This window comes from Zea mays, chromosome 5 (genome assembly GCF_902167145.1).
Source record: "Zea mays cultivar B73 chromosome 5, Zm-B73-REFERENCE-NAM-5.0, whole genome shotgun sequence".
NCBI lineage: Eukaryota > Viridiplantae > Streptophyta > Magnoliopsida > Poales > Poaceae > Zea > Zea mays.
This window is the reverse complement of record NC_050100.1, coordinates 79,662,934-79,684,062: the sequence shown is the minus strand read 5'-3', so window position 1 is coordinate 79,684,062 and position 21,129 is coordinate 79,662,934. Positions and strand designations below refer to the sequence as shown.

At 39.8% G+C, this 21,129-nt stretch overlaps 1 pseudogene; it reads right to left on the bottom strand.

Annotated features, from left to right (window-relative positions):
- Nucleotides 1-17,342: 17,342 nt before the first annotated feature.
- On the bottom strand, nucleotides 17,343-19,831 carry LOC103626602 (benzoate O-methyltransferase-like; annotated as a pseudogene).
- Between the last annotated feature and the right edge of the window lie 1,298 nt (nucleotides 19,832-21,129).

Here is a 21,129-nt window from a genome sequence, read left to right as displayed (position 1 = left end):
GATAGTTTGCTTTTATGGCAGAGTATACATTTTTTAAGGTATGTAAATATTCTAACCTTTAAAAGATGCTAACAAAAGCATAGAACGATTATTAATGCTTCTACATCTCATCATAACATGTTTACTTCGTAGCAACGCACGAGTATGCACCTAGTATATATATATATATATATATATATATATATATATATATATATATATATATATATATATATATATATATATATATATATATATATATATATATATATATATATATATATAGGGCATGTATAACGGGAGCCCTCGGCTTCCAATAGTTAAAGGAAGCCCAGGTCGATCATCCCTACAACGTGGTTCAACCCAGCGCACCGACTAGACCAGGCTGTCGGTTGCACCACCCGCGCCTACGTCTCTGCGCGCAAAAAAGAAATGCATGCATGAGTCAAACACGTCCCTTTGCATGCGCATAAATTTAGGAAAGATATGTGTGGCGGTTTCTATTTTTAAATGCTTTATTTCCTCCATAAATTTAGGATCGCTGCAACAGCCATGCAACTAGACTCGTAATGACCATTTTATGATATATATACTGCTACTAAATATGTTACCCTGTGTAGATAATTATGCAATTCGGTATACTGCGTAAAAATCTGTTACCAGCTGCATGCACACGAATTTATGATGAAAATAATGTGCAATGAAAGGAAATGAATTGCACGCATAGAAACAAAAAATCGTATTTAATGTTTTATTTCCTTCATAAATATAGGATCCCTCCAACAGCCATGCAGCTAAACACATTAGATCTAGTTTATGATATATATTGATACAAATTATACTACATGGTGTAGCTATTTATGTAATTCGTTACACTGTGTAAAAAATATGGCATGATGTTTACTGGTGGACGCATCTCCGGGTTGGAGCGTAATAACCTTAAGTTTTGAGCATAAAATCCTTCAATTATAAGCGTAAATACCGAGCCAATGTGAGAGGTTGATAGCTCTAGTAGGTTGTTATTACGATCCTATTTTTATGGTAGATCCGAAAAATATGGCAGCCGCATGCATGCGGTTATACATATCCAAAAATTATGGCAAAATGCATGCATGAGTCAAACACGTTCCCTTGCATGCACGTAAATTTAGAAAAGATATTTGTGGCGGTTTCTATTTTAAATGCTTTATTTCTTCCATAAATTTAGGATCGCTGCAACAGTCATGCAGCTAGACTCGTAATGACTATTTTATGATATATACTGATACTAAATATGCCACACTGTGTAGATAATTATGCAATTCGGTATACTGCGTAAAAATCTGTTACCAACTGCATGCACACGAATTTATGATGGAAAGAATATGCAATGAAAGGAAATGAATTACATGCATAGAAACAAAAAAATCGCATTTAATGTTTTATTTTCTTCATAAATATAGGATCCCTCCAACAGCCATGCAGCTAAACGCATTAGAACTACTTTATGATATATACTGATATAAATTATACTATACGGTGTAGGTATTTATGCAATTCGTTACACTACGTAAAAAATCTGGTATGTTGTTCACTGGTGGACGCATCTCCGGGTGGAGCGTAAAAACCTTAAGTTTTGAGCATAAAATCCCTCGTTTATAAGCGTAAATACCGAGTTAATGTGAGAGGTTGATAGCTCTAGTAGGTTGTTATTACTATCCTATTTTTATGACAGATCCAAAAATATGGCACCCGCATGCATTCAATTTCTATTTTTATATAGATCCAAAAATTATGGCAAAAATTGTGGGAGTTTCTATTGCATGTGCGCAAATTACGAACATCATAAATCAAGGAATTGCCTTTCCAATGTGCATGCAGTAAACTGATATACGAACTCCGTGTTTAAGCATAAAATCGTATAGTTTTTGGCGTAAATAATACATGTGGTAGGCATAAACACAATAATCGAAAAGAAAACTACGTCGGATCGGAAGATGTCACGCGCGATCATCGCTGCGCGCATCTCGGGCCTTCCGTGACGCCGCTCGCTCGAACATCGCGCCTCATGCGTCGTCGTCGCTACTCGCACGTCGACGGACGTCGCTTGCTCGCCGACCTTGGAAGTGCTGCCTCCTCGGGACCTCGAGGACGCCGCCGCTTGCCCGCACAAGGGCCACGCTGTCGCTCGCCCTCTGGATCGGGGAGCCACCGCCACCGACCTGGGAACCGCCGCCACTACTCCGGATTGAGGAACCTCCGCCACCGCGCGTCGAGGTCATGGAGTTGCGGCCACCGGCTGGGGTCCACCGCCGTGCATGCTCTGGGGCAACCGTCGTCGTCGCCTGCGGCGTCGCTAATGAATCGTGAATCGGGGTGGAGCGTAAAAAACTTGAACCCTAGCACTCCGGATCCTGTTTTATAGACGTCCAGATGTGGTCCGGCTCGACCGGATGGCACCATCCGACCTGGGCTTCCTCTAGTTATTGGAAGCCCAGGGCTCCTAATATATAAACTATATATATATATATAGGGATGAGGTAATGGAAGCCCAGGGCTTCCATTACTAGAGAGAGCTCCGGCCAGGTTAGGTGTGCGGGCGCGGGACGACGTGGCAGGGGGTGGGATTACAGCGTGCATGCACCGAGTCAAAGGTGGGGAGTTTATGCATACAGAATTTGAATCAAACAGATGCATAAATGGTAACGTGGGGGGCTCGGGTACGGAGACGTGGGTCGCGCGTTTATGCTTGCGTATTTTGCCGTTATTGGCTGCGTAAATTGGCTTAGTTGGACGTGATTGGGAGGTGGTTCGACTTTTATGTTTGTTTAAATTACTAATAACAAATAAATAATCATCTGACGCGACGTGTGTGGTCAGATCGGGTAGTGAGGGTGATGCACGCGTCATCCGGGAACGTGGGGCGGTCGCACGTTGGGGTGAGCCATGTTTATGGAAATGTAACACAATAGGCAGGTAATCATAACGTGTCATTCACGTAAATCTCGCGACATGCAGACTGCGCAGAAAATCGCGGAGGATATTAGATGATGCCATGAATATAGGTCAGAGCGGTTTAGGCGAGTATAGGAGATTAGCTGGGGAAAAACAGGCTACACACAGCCGCAAACGTTTTTGGTTAGAGCTCTGGGAGAGTTAGGGCATACACAATGGAGACGGCCAGGGGATCGGAGAACTGTGGAGAAGCTACAGCGACGACGACACCCTGTACAACCGATGGCCGGCATACTGTAACTCCCCGGGCTGCGTTACCGGCGCCAGGAATTCTTGAAGACACCAACACAGTTCAACCAAGTTTGGTGGGAACAACTCAGCGGATACCGATGAGGACAATTGGTGAACATGAGCAGGACACACCACACATTCTCCAAAGCCATGTAAGTTCAAAGGAACACACATGTATTTGTTATACAGTCCGTGCAAGTTATGATTTAACCGAATACACATGTATTATATATACAGTCCATGTAATTTATGAATTCCTATAAATTCACCATGCTGCAATATTAATTTTTATATATGTGCAATGCATGACGACTCCATTAATTGAATAGGATGATAGTATAGATCAACGATTAGTACCCAAGGTCGGTATGACATTTAGTAATGTGGACAAGGCGTACCAATTCTATAGCCGATATGCATATGAAGTTGGATTTCCATTGAAGAGATATAGGGAGAGAAAAAATTGCAAATGGTTGAATTGTTCAATGGAAGGCAAGCGTGCCGAAAGAGGATATGGTAATCCAAAAGTTCGAAATACAATTTCCAAGCGAACACAATGCAAAGCTGGAATGAAACTTAAAAAAATCTATGACGATGCCAAAGAGAATATAATTTCAGTGCGGATTGATCTTATTCATTTGGAACATAATCATGAGTTCTTCAGAAAGGATACAGAAAAGAATCAGTTACAGTGCAACAAGACACATGATCCAGAATACATGGAGTTCCTTAGTGCGATGCAAGAAAGCAGGATTCCGCAACATTGTATTATGGATTTTGTTTCAGAAATGCATGGTGGACCAGAGAATGTACCGTTAACTACACAAGACATGATTAACCTGTAAGTGATATTGTTATTTACACTGACATAATGACATAATGACGTTGTGTACATATTGACGTATGGCATATTGGTTAATGTTCACAGGAAGAAAGCGCGACAAAGAGAAAGAAATGCCAATGATGTGTCTAATCTCCTTTCTTTTTTTGCATTGTGTAAAAAAGATAACCCACAGTTTTTCTCTGACTTCCAACTAGACCAAGAAGGAAAGATTTTGAGCATTTTTTGGTCCCATGCTAGCCAGCAAGCAGATTACATTGACTTTGGAGATGCAGTTACCTTTGATACAACTCATAAGACAAATCTATATGACAAACCCCTGGGAATGTTTGTTGGTTGTAACCACCATCTGCAGTGCACCATATTTGGTTTCACATTGTTGGGTGGCGAAACTGTAGACACATTCGAGTGGGTTTTCAATGCATTCAAAACGTGCATGGGAGTTGAAGGACCACGAGTAATGCTTACAGGTATGATTAATAAGCTTAACAATTATTACGTTCTACTATTATTGTATTGAATGCAATTATAGTTGGTAATGTGTTGCATAATGTTGTGAAAATTTATGATTTCAGATCAAGATCCAGCAATGCCAGTTGCACTAGGCAGGGTATTTCCAAACACAATCCATCGTTTGTGTTTGTGGCATGTTTAGAACAGGTATATGCCGTATTTAAACAAGTTGTATGCTAGATTTGAGGAAGATGATTTCAAAACAAGGTTCCAATCTATAATACATCATCCTTTAACTGTAACTGAGTTTGAGACTGCCTGGGCAATGCTAATTGATGATTTCCATCTACATGATAACATCAGTCTTTCTAGAATGTATGAAATTCGTAATGATTGGATACCAGCTTTTTTCAAACATGATTATTGTGGATTGATGGTCTCTACACAGCGTAGCGAGAGCATGAACAAACTTGTAAAAAGTGCTCATGTCGATGCAAACACGCCACTACATCAATTCGCCAAGCAAATGTTGAAGCTTCTACACAGTAGGAAGATGAAAGAGGCAAAAGAGGCAGTAGGATGCATGGTGAGTACATAGAATATTATTGTGTCATAATATTTAAAGTACCGTATTATAACGTCTATATCTGTCTAATGTAGAGCCAAAAGGAAACAAATACATTGTATATGTTTGAGATACGTGTAGCGAGGACATACACAAGGGTTGTAATGAATAAGTTTCATGAGTCTTTGAAATATGCTACTGCATACAAGATAACACATGATCCAGATGGGGGGTGTGAATGATTGGGTGGTTCAGCATACTTCAAGGTCGAATAAGATTGTGTGGGGGCAACACCAATTCAAAGTAATGGCTGATGTAGAAACTAGAAAGTATGAATGTGAATGCAAGCATTGGGAGCATACAGGTATGTCATATTGGGTAATTGTTGTATAAAATGTTTAATTATAATGAGTGAAAATAAACGAACACATTTTTTACATGTTTTGCTATAGGTCTGCTTTGTGTACATCTGTTACGAACATTTATGCATCTTCAAATTGATCGAATACCTTCGGAATACATCCATCAGAGATACACCTACTCTGCTATACAAGATGTGACTTTTCAAGGGATGATAAGAATTTGAAGGGTAAAGACGATGAGACTAGATCATATAGGCAAAAGATGTTGCTTAAAAAGTCAATGAAAGTAGTACATCATGCAAGTCTTTCAAAGGCTGGTCATGATAGAGTCCTAGAGATGATGGATGAACTACTTTTGCTACTTTCACGGTTGGAGCCAGATATAGAAGGTGATGAAAGTACTAGTGATGGCGAAGGAATGCAGGTATTTAATATATTGCTTGATATAGCCGTGTATTTTAATTGATATACTAAGTTTTTAGTTTTGGTAAATGGGAAATATGAGAAACTTGCCTGATACAGGGTGAGAGGGATGATGTAAGAGACATGACAGGAGATAATCTAACGACAAGAAGGGCGCAGGCTGGTGTATGTATACATATTTTATATGATGTTTACTATGTATAATGGTGTGTATTGTTTGTTATAAACACAACTATTTATTGCCAATTGTATGATTTGTCAGGAAATTCAATTGGTGCCTACTTTACAAGAAGGTGATGTGTGCGATACCCAATGTGTTATGCCGCAACAAATATTGGAACAGGTAATACATGATTATAAAATAGGAAAAGTTGTTACAATACAAAATAGTAACGATTGGACCTTGATGCTGATTATGAATTTAACATCAATGGTATATGTATGCAGCACGATGCTGGACAATTGGACACTGGCATACCACTGAGAGATGAGTGTGCAACAGATATGATGATTAAAAAGGTAATGGAATTATTACAAACACATGTGCATGGGTATTATTTAAAATTACGTACAAATAAGTGGATTTATATACTAATATTTAAATGATATCATATTGTTTTCTTAATTGTAGAAGCTAGATTTTAATGTGAGTGGAGTAAGCTTGAGAAGACCAGATAGCGCGAAGCCAAAGGGCAGAACAATCAATGATAACGAAAAAAGAGTTATTAAGTTGGGGGCAAAAGGAGACAATAAAATGAACAGAAAGTGTCAAAGGTGTGGCATTGCTGATGGTCACAATAGTCGCACTTGTATATCTGTGGAGGAGAATAGGCTTCGGTTGGCCAGCCTTACTGGTCGAAAGAGAGGGCGGCCCATAGGTTCTAGGAACAAGGGTTCATCTAATGCTCCAAATTGGAATGAGACATGCACTTCAAAAAAACATCGCGGTGGTGTCACAGACAATGATTCATCTAGTGGGGAGTAGATGATTTCTTATTTTATGACAAATGTAATATAGTGCCATACTTGTTATTAGAAATATGGATGAATTTATAAATGCTGGAACCAGTCGATATTCACAAAGTATAAATAATAATGATGTACTGCATGAAATGGAAGGTTTTGTAAACTGTATATGAAATATGCGTAATTGTGTTGTGAAAACAGCGTAAATCGACGCTGGATAAATCTTGGTGGCAAAAACTGGCTAAAAATGTCTTTGTGAAGAAAACACACGTCAAAATAACTTGTGATTAATGTAGTAACATAATTGTTATTACACATGTGAGCGAGTTTATAAATCTGATACCAGTTGTTATTGACAAATTATAAGTTAAAATGATGCAGTGTCTATAATTAAAGTTATTGTAAACTGGATGCAAATTTGCGTAATTGTGCTAACAAAACAGCGTAATTCGTCTGTACAGAAGAATTCGTGACACATACTGGTGAATAATATATTTGTGAAGAAAACAGAGAATAACAATAACTAGAGAGTAAATCACTGATAGAAATGTGAGCGAATAGTCGAAGTTTGAACTGAACAGTGCATTATACAAGAGAGGTTTCATAACTTGTTTAATACACATAGGTCAAAGTTTTATCTAAGAACTGCATTAAACATGAGTGGCTTGATAGTTTGGTTGAAAAACACGCGCAAGTTTCAATACAGTTACATAGACATGCAACAAATAGTTGGGCTTCACAAAATGTTGTTCCGTAACAAGGAAGCCACAAAAGGTTGTTCCATATCAAACAGTTGCGATTCACAAAAGGTTGATCCATCGACACTACTAGCGTGCAAACATGAATCTTTGAATTTCTGGAGGCAACGAGAGGCACTTGTTCTTGCTATGGAAGGTGAGGTAATATAGAGCCAGAGATCGTAGGTCGCCAGAGTTTTCCTGCATAATACACATTATCCCGAAGTGAATAGGTTATATCAGAAATGTTGAATGTATAAATACAAACTGCATAACCATAAAATGACTTACTCGTTGTATATATTGCTTGATAGAACCATCCATATAGTCATAGTACTGGATGTATCTCATGACAAAGAAGCCACAGTCATTAGATCCAGCTATCATGGTGGGACACATAGGAGGCATGTCAATTGGGAAATTTCCAAATTTAGGGATGCGTGAATTGGGCCGGACTTGTTGCAAAGATTTGTTCAATCTGTTCATTATAACCCTAGCCCATGGTAGTTTCCTGGAGCCTATGTCCTTTTGGGAGTAATGAAACATCTTCCATGTAGTACCACCCAACTCCAGACCATATGGATTTGAATCTAAAATGTGAATGCATCGAAACTGGATATTGATGACATACAATGTCCAATGTCCCATATGAAGTATAGGGACCATGATCTATCAAATATCAGGAGTTAGAGATACAAAATGATAACATTAGTGTGTAGCTGAGCGATGAATATAATTGCATAACAGAAAAACGTTGATACAAAGATAAATATGTATACCGTTTTGCAGTCAACAAAGTTGTCCAGCTGGGGCAGTGTCTTGTCCAGATAAGCATCAAGGACAGTTTGATCAAAAATCTGAGGAGACTTGTTGTAGCGTTCATGCTCCTCAAAATTGAGGAGAGTCTGCATAATCATAATTATTGTGTCATATAAAACTGTATGTAAACAATTGCAAAAATAGGTAGGTATTAATGAATTGTACATACACCAACATTGACATCCAGTACAAGTCTGTTTTTGTTGATGGACGAGCAATTATTTATTTCTTCATCGCGAAAACACAGGATGAAACACTGCATGAACACATTATCCAGACACATCCCGTCTGCAAATGATTGTTGAATATCGAGACAATTTCCAATACATTCACCGAGTTCTATGATCTTCCTATATAATAATGTAAAAAAGATATGTTATTCATTATATATGTAAGCAACAACCTACATGTTATTTTGACTTAATAGTTAAAGACAAACCTGTTTGGGTTGGGTTTTGAGGAGCACAAAAAATCACGGAGCGACCGAGCACAGTCCAATTCTGTTAAACGTGGCAGAGAGTGGTCATGTGTAGTGTGCAAGCTATGTGTTTCCTCACCATATGCAACCTGAAACACAATGCAGGTAGAGAGTATAGTAATTTATGAATGAGTTATGAGAAGCAAGCATGCAATAAATGTATAACTGGATTACTTACATGACCACTAGGTGCCTGATCAAAAAAAGGGCCCATGTAAGTTGGAGTGTCATGAGATGCATCAATGTCACCTCCCTGACCCAAAAAATAATGATACTATGTTTAAAGCCTCATTCATGTGTCAATTAAATTTAATCAATAATTCAGATTACAATGGAGAAAACAAAGATGAAACATATACATGTTTTTGCGGTGTGGCGTCAAACATCAGCAAGTGGGAAGACGGATATGAGCTCATAGGGTTGCAGTCTGGTACATGTTGATGAGACATGTTTATGTCGCTCGACATATTATTGCCAACAGTAAAATGGAAATCATGTATACATTATTATGGTTTTGTCTAATATTTTGGATGCAAATTGGAAATTAACATATAATGTAACCATGATGAGACTGCATAAAATACCTGCTTTTTCGCGTTTGAGTTTGTGTTCGTCTCCAAATCGTCAGGGCAGCCCTCAAATGCACGACGCATTTGTTGTTGCTTTTCGTGTATTTCCTCAAACTGGGTACCTGTCAACTCCGTATTCGGTTGTGAATATGGCATAATCAGGTCCTGAGTATTCTGGGTACCCTTATGGATGTGTGCCTCTGTAATTAAAAAGTTGTAGTATTTAAACAGCAAGAACTGATAAATGCATAGAGTTAAGTACATAAATTGAAAAAATGACAATGAGGGAAGGTAACCTGACGACATATGTTGAGATATATCTGGAGGTTTAGCTGTTTGAGGCGCTTCCGCAACATTGTCTGGGTCGCCAGACTCCGCGCGAAGGACATCATCAATTAACTCAGCAAATGTGTCCGCTAGTTCATACTGCTTCGCAACCATCTTGGTAAGAGTACTTTTTATGATGGAACACGCTTTGCCAACTTCAGAATCATACTCAACAAACTTTTCAATGAATTTTGGCCGGTCACGTGGTTGGAGCTGCTTGATCTTACTTGAAAGCATATCCTTGACCAATGGGAGCTGGATATGAATAGTATGATGACCACAAGGATCAGGACGAGGGACATCAAAAATGTTTGTCCTGTCCCTATGCTGTGATGTAATGAATGATAATGCATATGTCATAATTAATTCTTAGAAACATATGGATATAATAGTACATAAAACATCTGTAATATACATAAGGTATTTATGCACACATATGGCATGTATGTTTTGTCATAAACTGACCTCTGATTGAAACTGGACACTAGGGACAGCAGAATAACAAGTTTCAGAAGTGCTTCGGAACTGAAAAAACATTTGTAATATAATTAAATACATGAAAGGTAACCATAAATAAATTGTGGGACCCACTGAAAAAATGAAGTATATGGTGTCTATTACGAGTTTATTCGGAATGGTACGAAAACTAATAGAGATGCTACATGCATACAACATTCACATAATAAGAGAAAATGCATATTTATGCATGGTAATGCATTCCTATTGTTTTATGTACATATGACATACCTCACAATAGCCAAAAGGTTCACCGCTTTGGCGTGGCTTCCTCTTATCAGCTTTTGTCAGAGCTTGGATAATGTTTTTATCAAAGAATTTTATGCGGGGTGTGCCACGTTTATTGGGGGGCTGCAGCATCATGCAAGTGGTCCAAATAGTACAACTACAAAAAAACAATAATTAATTTATACTATCAGGGATGGTAACTGCGCAAGTAAAATAGATTCCATTCGATATGCCAAAAAATGAACAGTCCAATGTTATTTACTTACTAGTATGACAACTGAGCATCCATATATCGTCGTGGACACATTAGAAGTGCTTCTTGTATGCCACTTTTGTGCAGCTTCGCATAGGTCGTTAAAAATTAAGTGGCACCAGTCTGTCTCATGGAAACGGTCCATTTCTTCCGTCAATAACACTTCATGGTTAGATATGCCCCAGCTGGAAGTGGGGAACAACAATCTATTGAACAATATCAAAAAGAAGCATCTGATAGAGAGGTCATCATCGTTTCCTTTTCTCAATCGGTCATGAAGAGATGCAACAACGAACTCATTCTTAGACAATCCAAGTTCAGCCCTCAAGTTATTGCCCGCCACTGCTTCATCGATTCCTAGTGGCTTACCACCGCCATCATTCGGAAGGCCTAGTATAAGGTGGACAGTTTCTTTCGTAATCTTTAGTTCCTTGCCTTGACCGGGGCGAATAGTCATATCCTTGTGGTCCAACTTATCCATCAACCAACGAAGATGAGAACGGCTACCTAGTGCATCAAGTGTCATGTCAAGAATATTGGAAAATCCTTTTCTAGCAACGGCTTGTCGTTGTCTCTCATTCAATATCTTAATGGTTATAATAACATCCTGAGGGTTGCATCTAACATTGAGTTTCTGAAATAATGAATGTTAAATGTTATGAAAACAATGAAATAAATGTGGCATGAGCCATAAAATTAGCACTCATAATGTACGGGGTGCAACTAAAATAACATAATACCTAGTTAAATAATACCTGCATTGTCTGTACACAATAAAAAAGGTGGCCAAAGGTTGTAAACTAAATATGATATTGTAAATGCAATTCAGACCTTGGAACCAAACGTGAAATTTCAACTAGATTCATCCTTACTGTATACTACTAAATAATATCTAATATGTTGTATCAGCTCATGACTATTGTATACTAATTAGTATTTAATATATATGAAAACATAAGTATAACATATAACCTGCCGTGGAGTTTCTACTACTTTCGGCCGCTTTGTGCATGTCTTCCGTAAGATATTTATAGGACTTCCAGCAGCATTACGCTTCCAGCAGCATTACGCTTCTTTGTAGGTGTCATAAAGTCATCGTCGTCATCGCCAGATCCAGTTTGTTCATTGGCTTCATGAATAACAGATGGTTTCTCGACAGGTGCAGGACGATGATCAGAATGCTTTGTGTTTGGAGGAACTCCAATAGAGGCCGGACGTGGTATCTCAACACTAAAGAATTCTTGGCTTGACTCGATGGTTATACGTTTAGGATTAGCGGGAGGACGATCCACGGACTTCATTTTTTGGGGTAGAACACCCTAAGTAAATGAAAAAGAACATCAGGTAAGAATACTATAGCATACATAATAATTGAATAAATATAACATTATGAAACTGTTGGGGTATGTATAGTGTGTATATTGTGTATAACAACAGATGTAGACAACATAAATGAGAAGAAGGAATGCATAACGACAGATATGTGAAAAATCATATTTAAATAAAACAGTACATAGTGTGCATAAACAAATTATGCAATATAATTCATAAAATTATATGTAGTATAACTATCAGAAACAACAATAATAACACAGTAAAATAACATCACTAATCTATTGATTGCTATTGTAAAAAATACATATATTATGTTTATAAACAACATTCAGTACCTATATAAAAATGAACAGTATGTAACAAATATGCAATTGAAAAAATTGGAAGCCGTTATCGGATACTACCTATAATGAGGCGATTCAATTAATTTCGAATCAATTGAAGGGATGTAGAAGGGGCGGGGCGAACCTGATGGACATTAGCGACTGAACTATGTAAAAGAATGTGGGGAACTCGAAAGAATGAGAGGGGAAGCGAACCAGGGGAGGAGAACGACGGCGGTGAATCGATGAAGCGCGGAGATTACAGCGGGTGGAAGCGGTGGGGGCGGTCGTCGATGGCGATCGCAGGAGCGAATGACGGTGACGGGGAGGAGCTAATTTTTTAGGGTTTGGGTGGACCCGAGCTGAAATAATTGAAAGGGGTCTGATGGGTCTGGCTCGTTGACCATATTGGCTCGGTCGGCCCGCGGGGGAGCGGCGAGGGACTGTGGGTCCACTAGTCAGCGCACAGTCAGTTGGAAGGTTTGGTTACTGTGTGTTCATAATAAGCATAAATATCTGTGCATAGTATCGTAAACAGTTTACAAAAAAGAATTAATCAAGACCCACGCCAAAGTACGTAATATAATAAATCTCAATTGATACGCAGTTGTTAACATCGAATTATACAAACATAAATCCCAAATACTACACCACACCGACCAGGTCGCATCGCTGTGTCAATTTATGTAACCGTTGGAGTCATAATATGCAAGTATAAACGCGGTCAATTCCCACGCGGGACGACACCACGACTCCGGATAACCCGCGCGGAACGAGCGGACTCACCGTGGCAGTTACGCGTGTATGCATACGGAATTCGAATGAAACGGATGCATAAATGGTAATAGTGGGTGCGCACGTACGACCCACCTTGACTCGGTGCATGCGCGCGGTACTCCGACCACCTGCCACGTCGACCCGCGCCCGGCACACCTAGCCTGGCAGGGGCTCTCTGCATTGATGGAAGCCTAGGGCTTCTAATACTATAACTATTAATAGAAACATATATATGTATATATAAGGTACCATATGTCAGGAAAAAATAGGACAGAAGTATATCAATGATGGTTAGATAATGGCATACCCTATCCTCCTCCCATCGTCCAAGATAAGCATATTTCAGGAAAAGGGGGAAAACAAAAATAGATATATTTTCCCATCAAAACACAGTGACTGGGCCTGGCTGCATTATGTGAGCCGACCGGACGCGCTAGTGGAGGGGGAAAAGAAACTCGACGTCCGCTAGGGACTAGCAAAGTGAGGTGAGGAACCCACGTTACATATGGTCTACAACTTTTGATTCTATAGTTATCCACGTCCCTTGCCTCCGCTGCCCGACGCTCGACTCTACGTCCTGCTCCAGTCCACTTCAATACATATGGGCTGAGCGAGATTGATGTATAAATTAACGACGTGTTTGGTTTGTAGGTTGGACTGCTTCCAGAGTCATCCGGACATATGTCCGAGCCTACATTATCATTTGGTTTGAATCGCGGAACGATGTCATCCGTCACTGCGTTGTTCTAATAATATACTAACACGTCAGATCAGCTCACTCCGCAAGAAAGTGCAAGACCGCTCCGTCCAGAGCCAGGCCACGATAGATGAGCCAAACCATCAAACCAAACACGCTGTAAACTAATTTACACTGCAATTCACTTCAATCCATATGTATTGAGATGAATATCAAGGGGTGTTTGAATGCACTAGAACTAATAGATATTTGGCTAAAAAATATTAGAGGAATTAGCTAGCTAACAAATAACCAACTAACCATCAACTAATTTACTAAAAATAGCTAATAGCTGAACTATTAGCTAACGTGTTTGGATATATCAACTAATTTTAGCCACTAACTAATAGCTCTATATAGTACATTCAAACATCCTCTTAAAATATCCAAACACAGTCTAACGTGTCTCGTTCACATTCATTCAAAAGAAAATTAAGCAACCTCATTATATTTTTCTTTCAACACCATCGACACATCAAGCCCGACTTCGCCATAGCCCATAGCTTTCTCCATGACATCACCAAGTTTTGATGATGTTGCACACCCTCCATGCAGTGGATGCAGTCTATCCAAACATACGTGCTGCACGTGATTATTTGATTTCCAATATAAAGACCTCTTTTGCATGTTTGGTCCATCTGTTCGGTATATATTGAGATGGCAAACCATAAACTTCATTAATATTATTGAAGACTCTGAGGGCATGCTTGCACAATAAAACTATAAGATTCGTTGAGTTGTATTAGAAACTATAATATACAATATATTACTAAATTGTATTAGGAACAATAATATAAAATAAAATGTGTGTGCATAGTTGCATAACTATCGATCCATACTTTCTGCAAGAACATGCAATGGTGGAACTTGCAGAGTCGAGTGCTACTGTTGCTACATGATTAGATTTCATATAGACCATGAAGGTCAAAATTGTTCCTTGGTGTCTAACAAATTACAAGACAATGGAAATTATTATTTGAATTCCTCCTCAAACTCCAAGTACATCCTAATTGTAGTATATATGACAAATTTGAAGTCTTCAACATCGGAAAATTCGGGTCAAGAGGAATGGTCGTACACACATTTATTGAAGTTGCCTAGGAACTTACCACGACATGCGCTAATTACATGCTCCAGTAGTTTGGCATCATTTTAAGTAAATGTGCCACAAACAAAGACAATGCCTTGTGTTTCGAAATACATAAGCAATAGTTCCCGCCATGGCCATGTCTCGTTCCATGATATTGTGTGTGGATGCTTGCTTGACCGCCTTTAAAAGGTTTTGAATACTCAAACAAATGATCCGATAGTTTCATTGAATAAAAGTATGTCTCCAAAAAATAGTCTGCTTGTGATTAGTTCCAAGGATGGGAGCAAAAGGCAAGTTTGAAAAGTTGTACAAAAGGACATAATGTCACCAATCCCATTATTGATTGATCATCCGCCCAAAAGAAATTTGCAGTCCGACCATATTTCTTGTCAGTCTGATTACTTATTATTCAAGTACTCTAAGTTTGTGTGTCATTGTATTCTAAGTACTTCATGCTCTCACAACCAATCTCATTATTGCAATCCATCTTAGAGAATTGCGCTTTATTTACTCTTCCATTAACTCCTTCGTGAACCCATACACCTAGGCTGGGTTTATCTTTGGTTCCCATACCTAGCCAATTAGCATCTTGTCAGCTTCTATAAACATGTTGTTGGGACCATAGCATGTGCAACTTATTTGGAGTAACCATATAGTGATTGTGATAAAGTACAACCTTTTGCATGGTCCAAATTCAATCTTTGCTTACACTGAACTGAACATAAGCTTCGCAACCATTTTTGTAGTGTTTTGTGGTGACTTGTTTTTCCAAATCCTTCATTATTGCATATAAAAAAATTGAGCTAAAGTACGATCTTGATCTTGTTGATGCTTTGAGTGGCCTCTCTTAATACTGAAGCCCTTCTTTCCGACATAGTATTATTGTACATCTCATAAGCTTTATTCGGCATATCATTATGCATAGGATGGAAGGAAAATCTTCCTCGCGAGTGTCCGTCGAGATGAGTAACCTTTCTCTCGATAAGGGGATGACGATGGTGAGCTATCCCTTGATGGAAAATTTTCCTTTGATATCCCTAGTGTGAGCGGGATCAAAGTGACATAATCTATACCACTATATAATCTGTGGCGGAGCATGACCAAGAAATAAGGCATGGCAGTGGAGCCGCTCATGTCATCTCTCCGTCAGCTTCCAACTCGTTCCTGGCCCAAGAGCTCGTCCACGGACATGGCTGCGGCAAGCGTCAACGCCGCCACCACCTCCCAACTTGCCCTCCATGACTTGCACCCTGTATTTGTCCTATGCTAATCGCCTAATCGTCTGTGGACCAACAGCACGCATGGGATGGCGTCGACGTGTAGTGCCATGGCGAACAACACCATACATGTTGCCGCTCGAGACACTCTGACCAGAGTCAGAGATGCCAAAACGAACTAGGCGGGTTGTGCTGAGGTGTCGAATTCAGGTACGACGAGCGCCACATATCGCCATACCGAGCACTACGCCACTGTATATAATCCACTAGTTTAAATTGTGCAAAACGCACCCAACCAAATTACTTCCACACTGAACCTCTGCTAAATCCACTAAACAAATTGCACCAAGACTTAACACACCATCAAAATCAATGATCCAGATCATTGGATAATCTCCTCTCCCTTTCTCACTCAAATCTAATGGATAATATTACTTGGATAACCCCTCATCCCTTCCTCTCTCCCTCCCCACGACCATGTTGTCCTAGAATCTCCTACCGCGTCCCCACCGCCACCTCCCCTCGCGCTACCGCCGACCGTCATCAACCCCTCCTCTCGCGTCGCCGCCGTCGCCGTTGACATCTTCTCTAGCTTCCCAAGATCGTAGTGTTAGTACGGGTTACATGCTATTTGTAAAAAGAACGTGGGTGTGAGGATCGATTATATTACTCTGAAGTTGAATTGCTTGGCGCTCGACAGAAAAAGCTAGGTCGAGCCTGGGAGCGAAACCTAGAGGTGGAACTGCTAGTCTGATTGGTAGAGGTATCGGATACTAAATATTGTTTGGTGCCTGCTAGGCCATCACAATAATACTCTCTCCGTCCTAATTTATAAATTGTTTGATTTTTTTACCAAGTTTGATTGACTCGTCTTATTAATTTTTTGAATAAAATGGGCCGGTCAAATTTGTTGTAAAAAATAATTATAAATTAAAGTGGATGGCCGTGGGTACATAAAATAAGTATAACCACATATTATATATTACTTGTATATTATGCGTAGTATGCATTCTGGTTTAGTATGATCGATCGTATAATGAATATACGTGCATATACTCTATTGTCCCATATACACTCTAAAGCTAGAAATATAATACACATGCGAGTAGCTAGCTACACCCTATGAGTAATAATAATACACATATACCATGTGAGCAATATAATACACATATATACGATCCATATGCGCACACACGCATCCAAATAGATCTATATATACTTAACCATATTATTCTTTCTTCAAGCACATGGCGAAGGTGGTGAACTTGGTCTTCTCCTTCTCAAGGTGCTCAGCGACAAGGCGCCTGAACTCGGCAAACCATGCGTCAATTATGGCTTCTCCAAAATGGTAGACAATTGAAGACTTCAGCGCGGGTCTGATGAACTTGGCGACATTCATGCTACTGCGAGCACTGTCCTCGACGACGTCGCCACCCTCCGAGTCGTCGAGAGGGTCCCAGTTCGTCTCGAACTGTTTGATCAGATCCATGCTGAACAGACCGCTCTACGTGACCAGATCCTTCACTTCTCCCACCGACGGCCCGTAGATCGGCAGGTTGAAAGACTCTAGCTTTTCCTTCTCCACGAGGCCCTGGTCGGTGTTAATCAAATCACGATCAGAATAATTGATCCGCTTAATTAACTTCATCTGATGCTAGCTTTCCCTCTCCACAGATTAAGTGAAAAAAAATACAAAAGACACATGCAACTTAATTAATCAATTACCTTCGAAACAAGAGACTGCAACGCTGTTGCGACCAGTGCGAAGAGCTGGTTGAGGTCGCCACTGTACACATCCTCGTTCTTCCTGCCGAGAAATATAAGGACCATCCGCCCTCCATGCACGAGTTCTTCATGGCGCAGCTTGAGGAAGAGGGAGAAGTCCTTCTGGAACTGCTCCTGGAACAGTTTCGCCACCGAAGGTGCCGTCGTCCTTGCGATGTAGATGTTGTCCTCGTTTAGACAAGGTTTTCTCCACGCCTCTAGTCCCTCAGGTTCCTACATATATACTATAGTTAGTTACCCGTATATTATTTATATAGCTTTCATATATATATAGGTAGATTTTGTATATATACAATATAATCTTTGTTTAAGTCAATAAACTTATTAGGCATTATGTATCATCGCAGAACATTCTGAAATGGTAGGAAAAAGTATTTGATAAATAAATAACTAGTTTAATGGATGGTCCGAATACCTGGGAGCGCCAGTGGAGGCAGTAGGAGGAGTGGAACAGATGCACACTCTGACGAGGAAACAGCCTGTTGTAATAGGACTCCGGTAGCCCCATGACATAGTAGGGAGGAGGAGGAGGACCCCTTTCACAACCTGCTGCCCTTCTGAACTCCTCCTCGACTGACCGAAACAGGTGGTTGAAGTCGTTGCCGGGGAGGTCGTTCAGGACGAACTGAAGCTCCACGTGATGGTCGTCATCGTCTCCGCCGCCGCTCGGCGGCTTGCACCGTTCAGCAGCAGCCGCAGCAGCGATGCTGCTCAGGACGCTAGAGATGAAGAGCAGCGTGTTCGGCCCTGCAGAGCATCCGAGGTCGGCCACGACCATGGTTCTGGGGAGGAGAGCTGCGTACACCTGTTTGACAGCAGTCTCGACCATTGGCTTAGTCTCGCGGACAGCTATTTGCTGATAGGATGCGTCGATGCAAGAACAAGGAATCAAATCAGTAAGGGTTAGTCTGGGAGCAAGTAAATTAGAGGAGATTAAAAGCAAATCAAGGAGACGTGTCGACGGATCGAAAGCATATCTATGCAACTGTTTTCTTATTTTGGTTGAAGTTTTATGAACAGACGTTTTGAGGTTTTAGTATATCTGTTTGTGGTGTAAGATTGCACTCTATGTTGAGAGTGCTGGTCTTTTGATGTCAGTTTATATGTAAGGCTGTACACTCCTTTTGTGGAGGACAAAGCCAGAACCTGGTTTCCATTATCTAAAAAAACATGTACAAGAGACTAGCCAAATGGCTCGTGAAGCCAAATTTTAACTACCCAATAGCAAAATAACTCTTCAACAGACATACTATTTAACTCGTCAAGCTATCCGATTCTTTAAATTGGCTCACTCACTAGTTAAATTTAGCCTCTGACTAGTCAAACTAAATAGATGGTCTATTGGAGTGAGATGTTATATATAAAGTGTAAACTTTATAAAAAGATAAATACAGAGTAAAATAAAGAGTAAAAATAAAGAATCTCTTGGAGATAGGCTAAAACCCTCTTATTGTGTAATTTTGAATTGAAAGAAATTTTAACCACCTTAATCCACTCCAATGTCCTTGATCCCAAACTAGTCATAAAGATAGTTTCCCATCTATCTTTCCATGAGAAGAATGAAACCAACTCGATGGGTATGCATTTGCAGTAAGCTAGCTAGGATAAGTTGAATACGAAAGACATGCATGTTACATAAAATATAGTCATATTCTAATAAGAAAAGGGATAGAATATCACTTGACGCCTACAGTTCTTGGAGTAGCTCCATTCACCTTCCCCTTCGGCCATATGGAAATCGCGCCTTATATCCATATATTTCTATGATCGAGGAGCTTGGGATTATCAGAATGAACTTGTCCCGGCCTAATACCATCTCTGTGAGCCAGCAGGTACATTTTATAGTACTCTCGCTCTAGATAGGGGGCATTTACCTAGGTTGTCTACAGCAACTTTCTCTAAATTTCATTCTCTAAAGAAATATTTTTTGTCCTTTACAGTACACTCTAAAAGATTTCATTCTCTATATCTTCTTTATCTCCAACAACGTTCTCTAAATTTCGTTCTCTATATCTCATACTCCATTTTTCAGCATTTATATTAATAAAAATCAAACATACTTCGTACCGAACTGTACCATGTCATGTCAGAGGCAGCGCGTTGGCCAACCACCGATGGCACATCGTACTGCAGCACATTGTAGCAGCGCGGGAGGCAGGGCATCAACCAATCACCGACGGCCTGGTACCGGATAGCGCAAGCGCCATATTTGGCAGACGAGAAGCAGACTCTAAAATTTAGAGGACGTTGTACCGAACCTTGCTGGACGCATAAAGGAGACGAGAAATCCCTATGTTTAGCGGAGAGGACCGTTTACCGGCTCTTGCTGGAGACAGTCTTACATGAGAGTATCTTCAAGAGATTAGCTAAATAACTCGTCTAGCTAAACTTGAGCTACTTAACAAAAAAAATAAGTCTCCAACAGGTTAGTCATTCAACTCGCTAAGCTATGCAGCTCTTCAAATTGGCCCCTTATCTAGCGAAACCTGGCTAGTTAAACTAACTTATATTACCTATTGGAGAGTATGTTGAAATTAGATGCTATGTATAGACTTTAATCTTTATAGAGTGATAAATAAAGATCAAACAGAAAGTAAAAAAGAAAAATAGAGAAGTCACTTTGAGATGCTCTGACGAGGATGTGACTCCTCAAATAATGATGTTATCTAATAATGGTGTTATCGAGACAAAACTAACTCAATGATAGCTAGATACTGGCACACCGCATCATCCTCCTCCCATCGTCGAAGATAAGCATATGAATTAAAGAAAGAAAAATAAAGACAAAAGCGGATATAATTTTCCACCAAAACACAGTGATTGCATTATATGAGCCGTCGAGGGCTCGAGGCGCGCTAGTCCTTCCGGACGGTGACCGCGGACCAGTTGTTGGAAATAAAAATCTCGACGTCTGCTACCTAGGCACAATGAGGTGAGGAACCTACGACTGCCTACCAATTTATCCATAATTTATCTAAAACATTGTTTTTGCATATTCTGCACTGTTTACTACATCGTTTATAGAATAAAATTTAAATATAGGTATGTAGATAAATAAGTTGTTGAAGATAGTCTTGCATATGGTACAACTTTTAATTCTATAGTTATCCACGCCGTATGTCTCG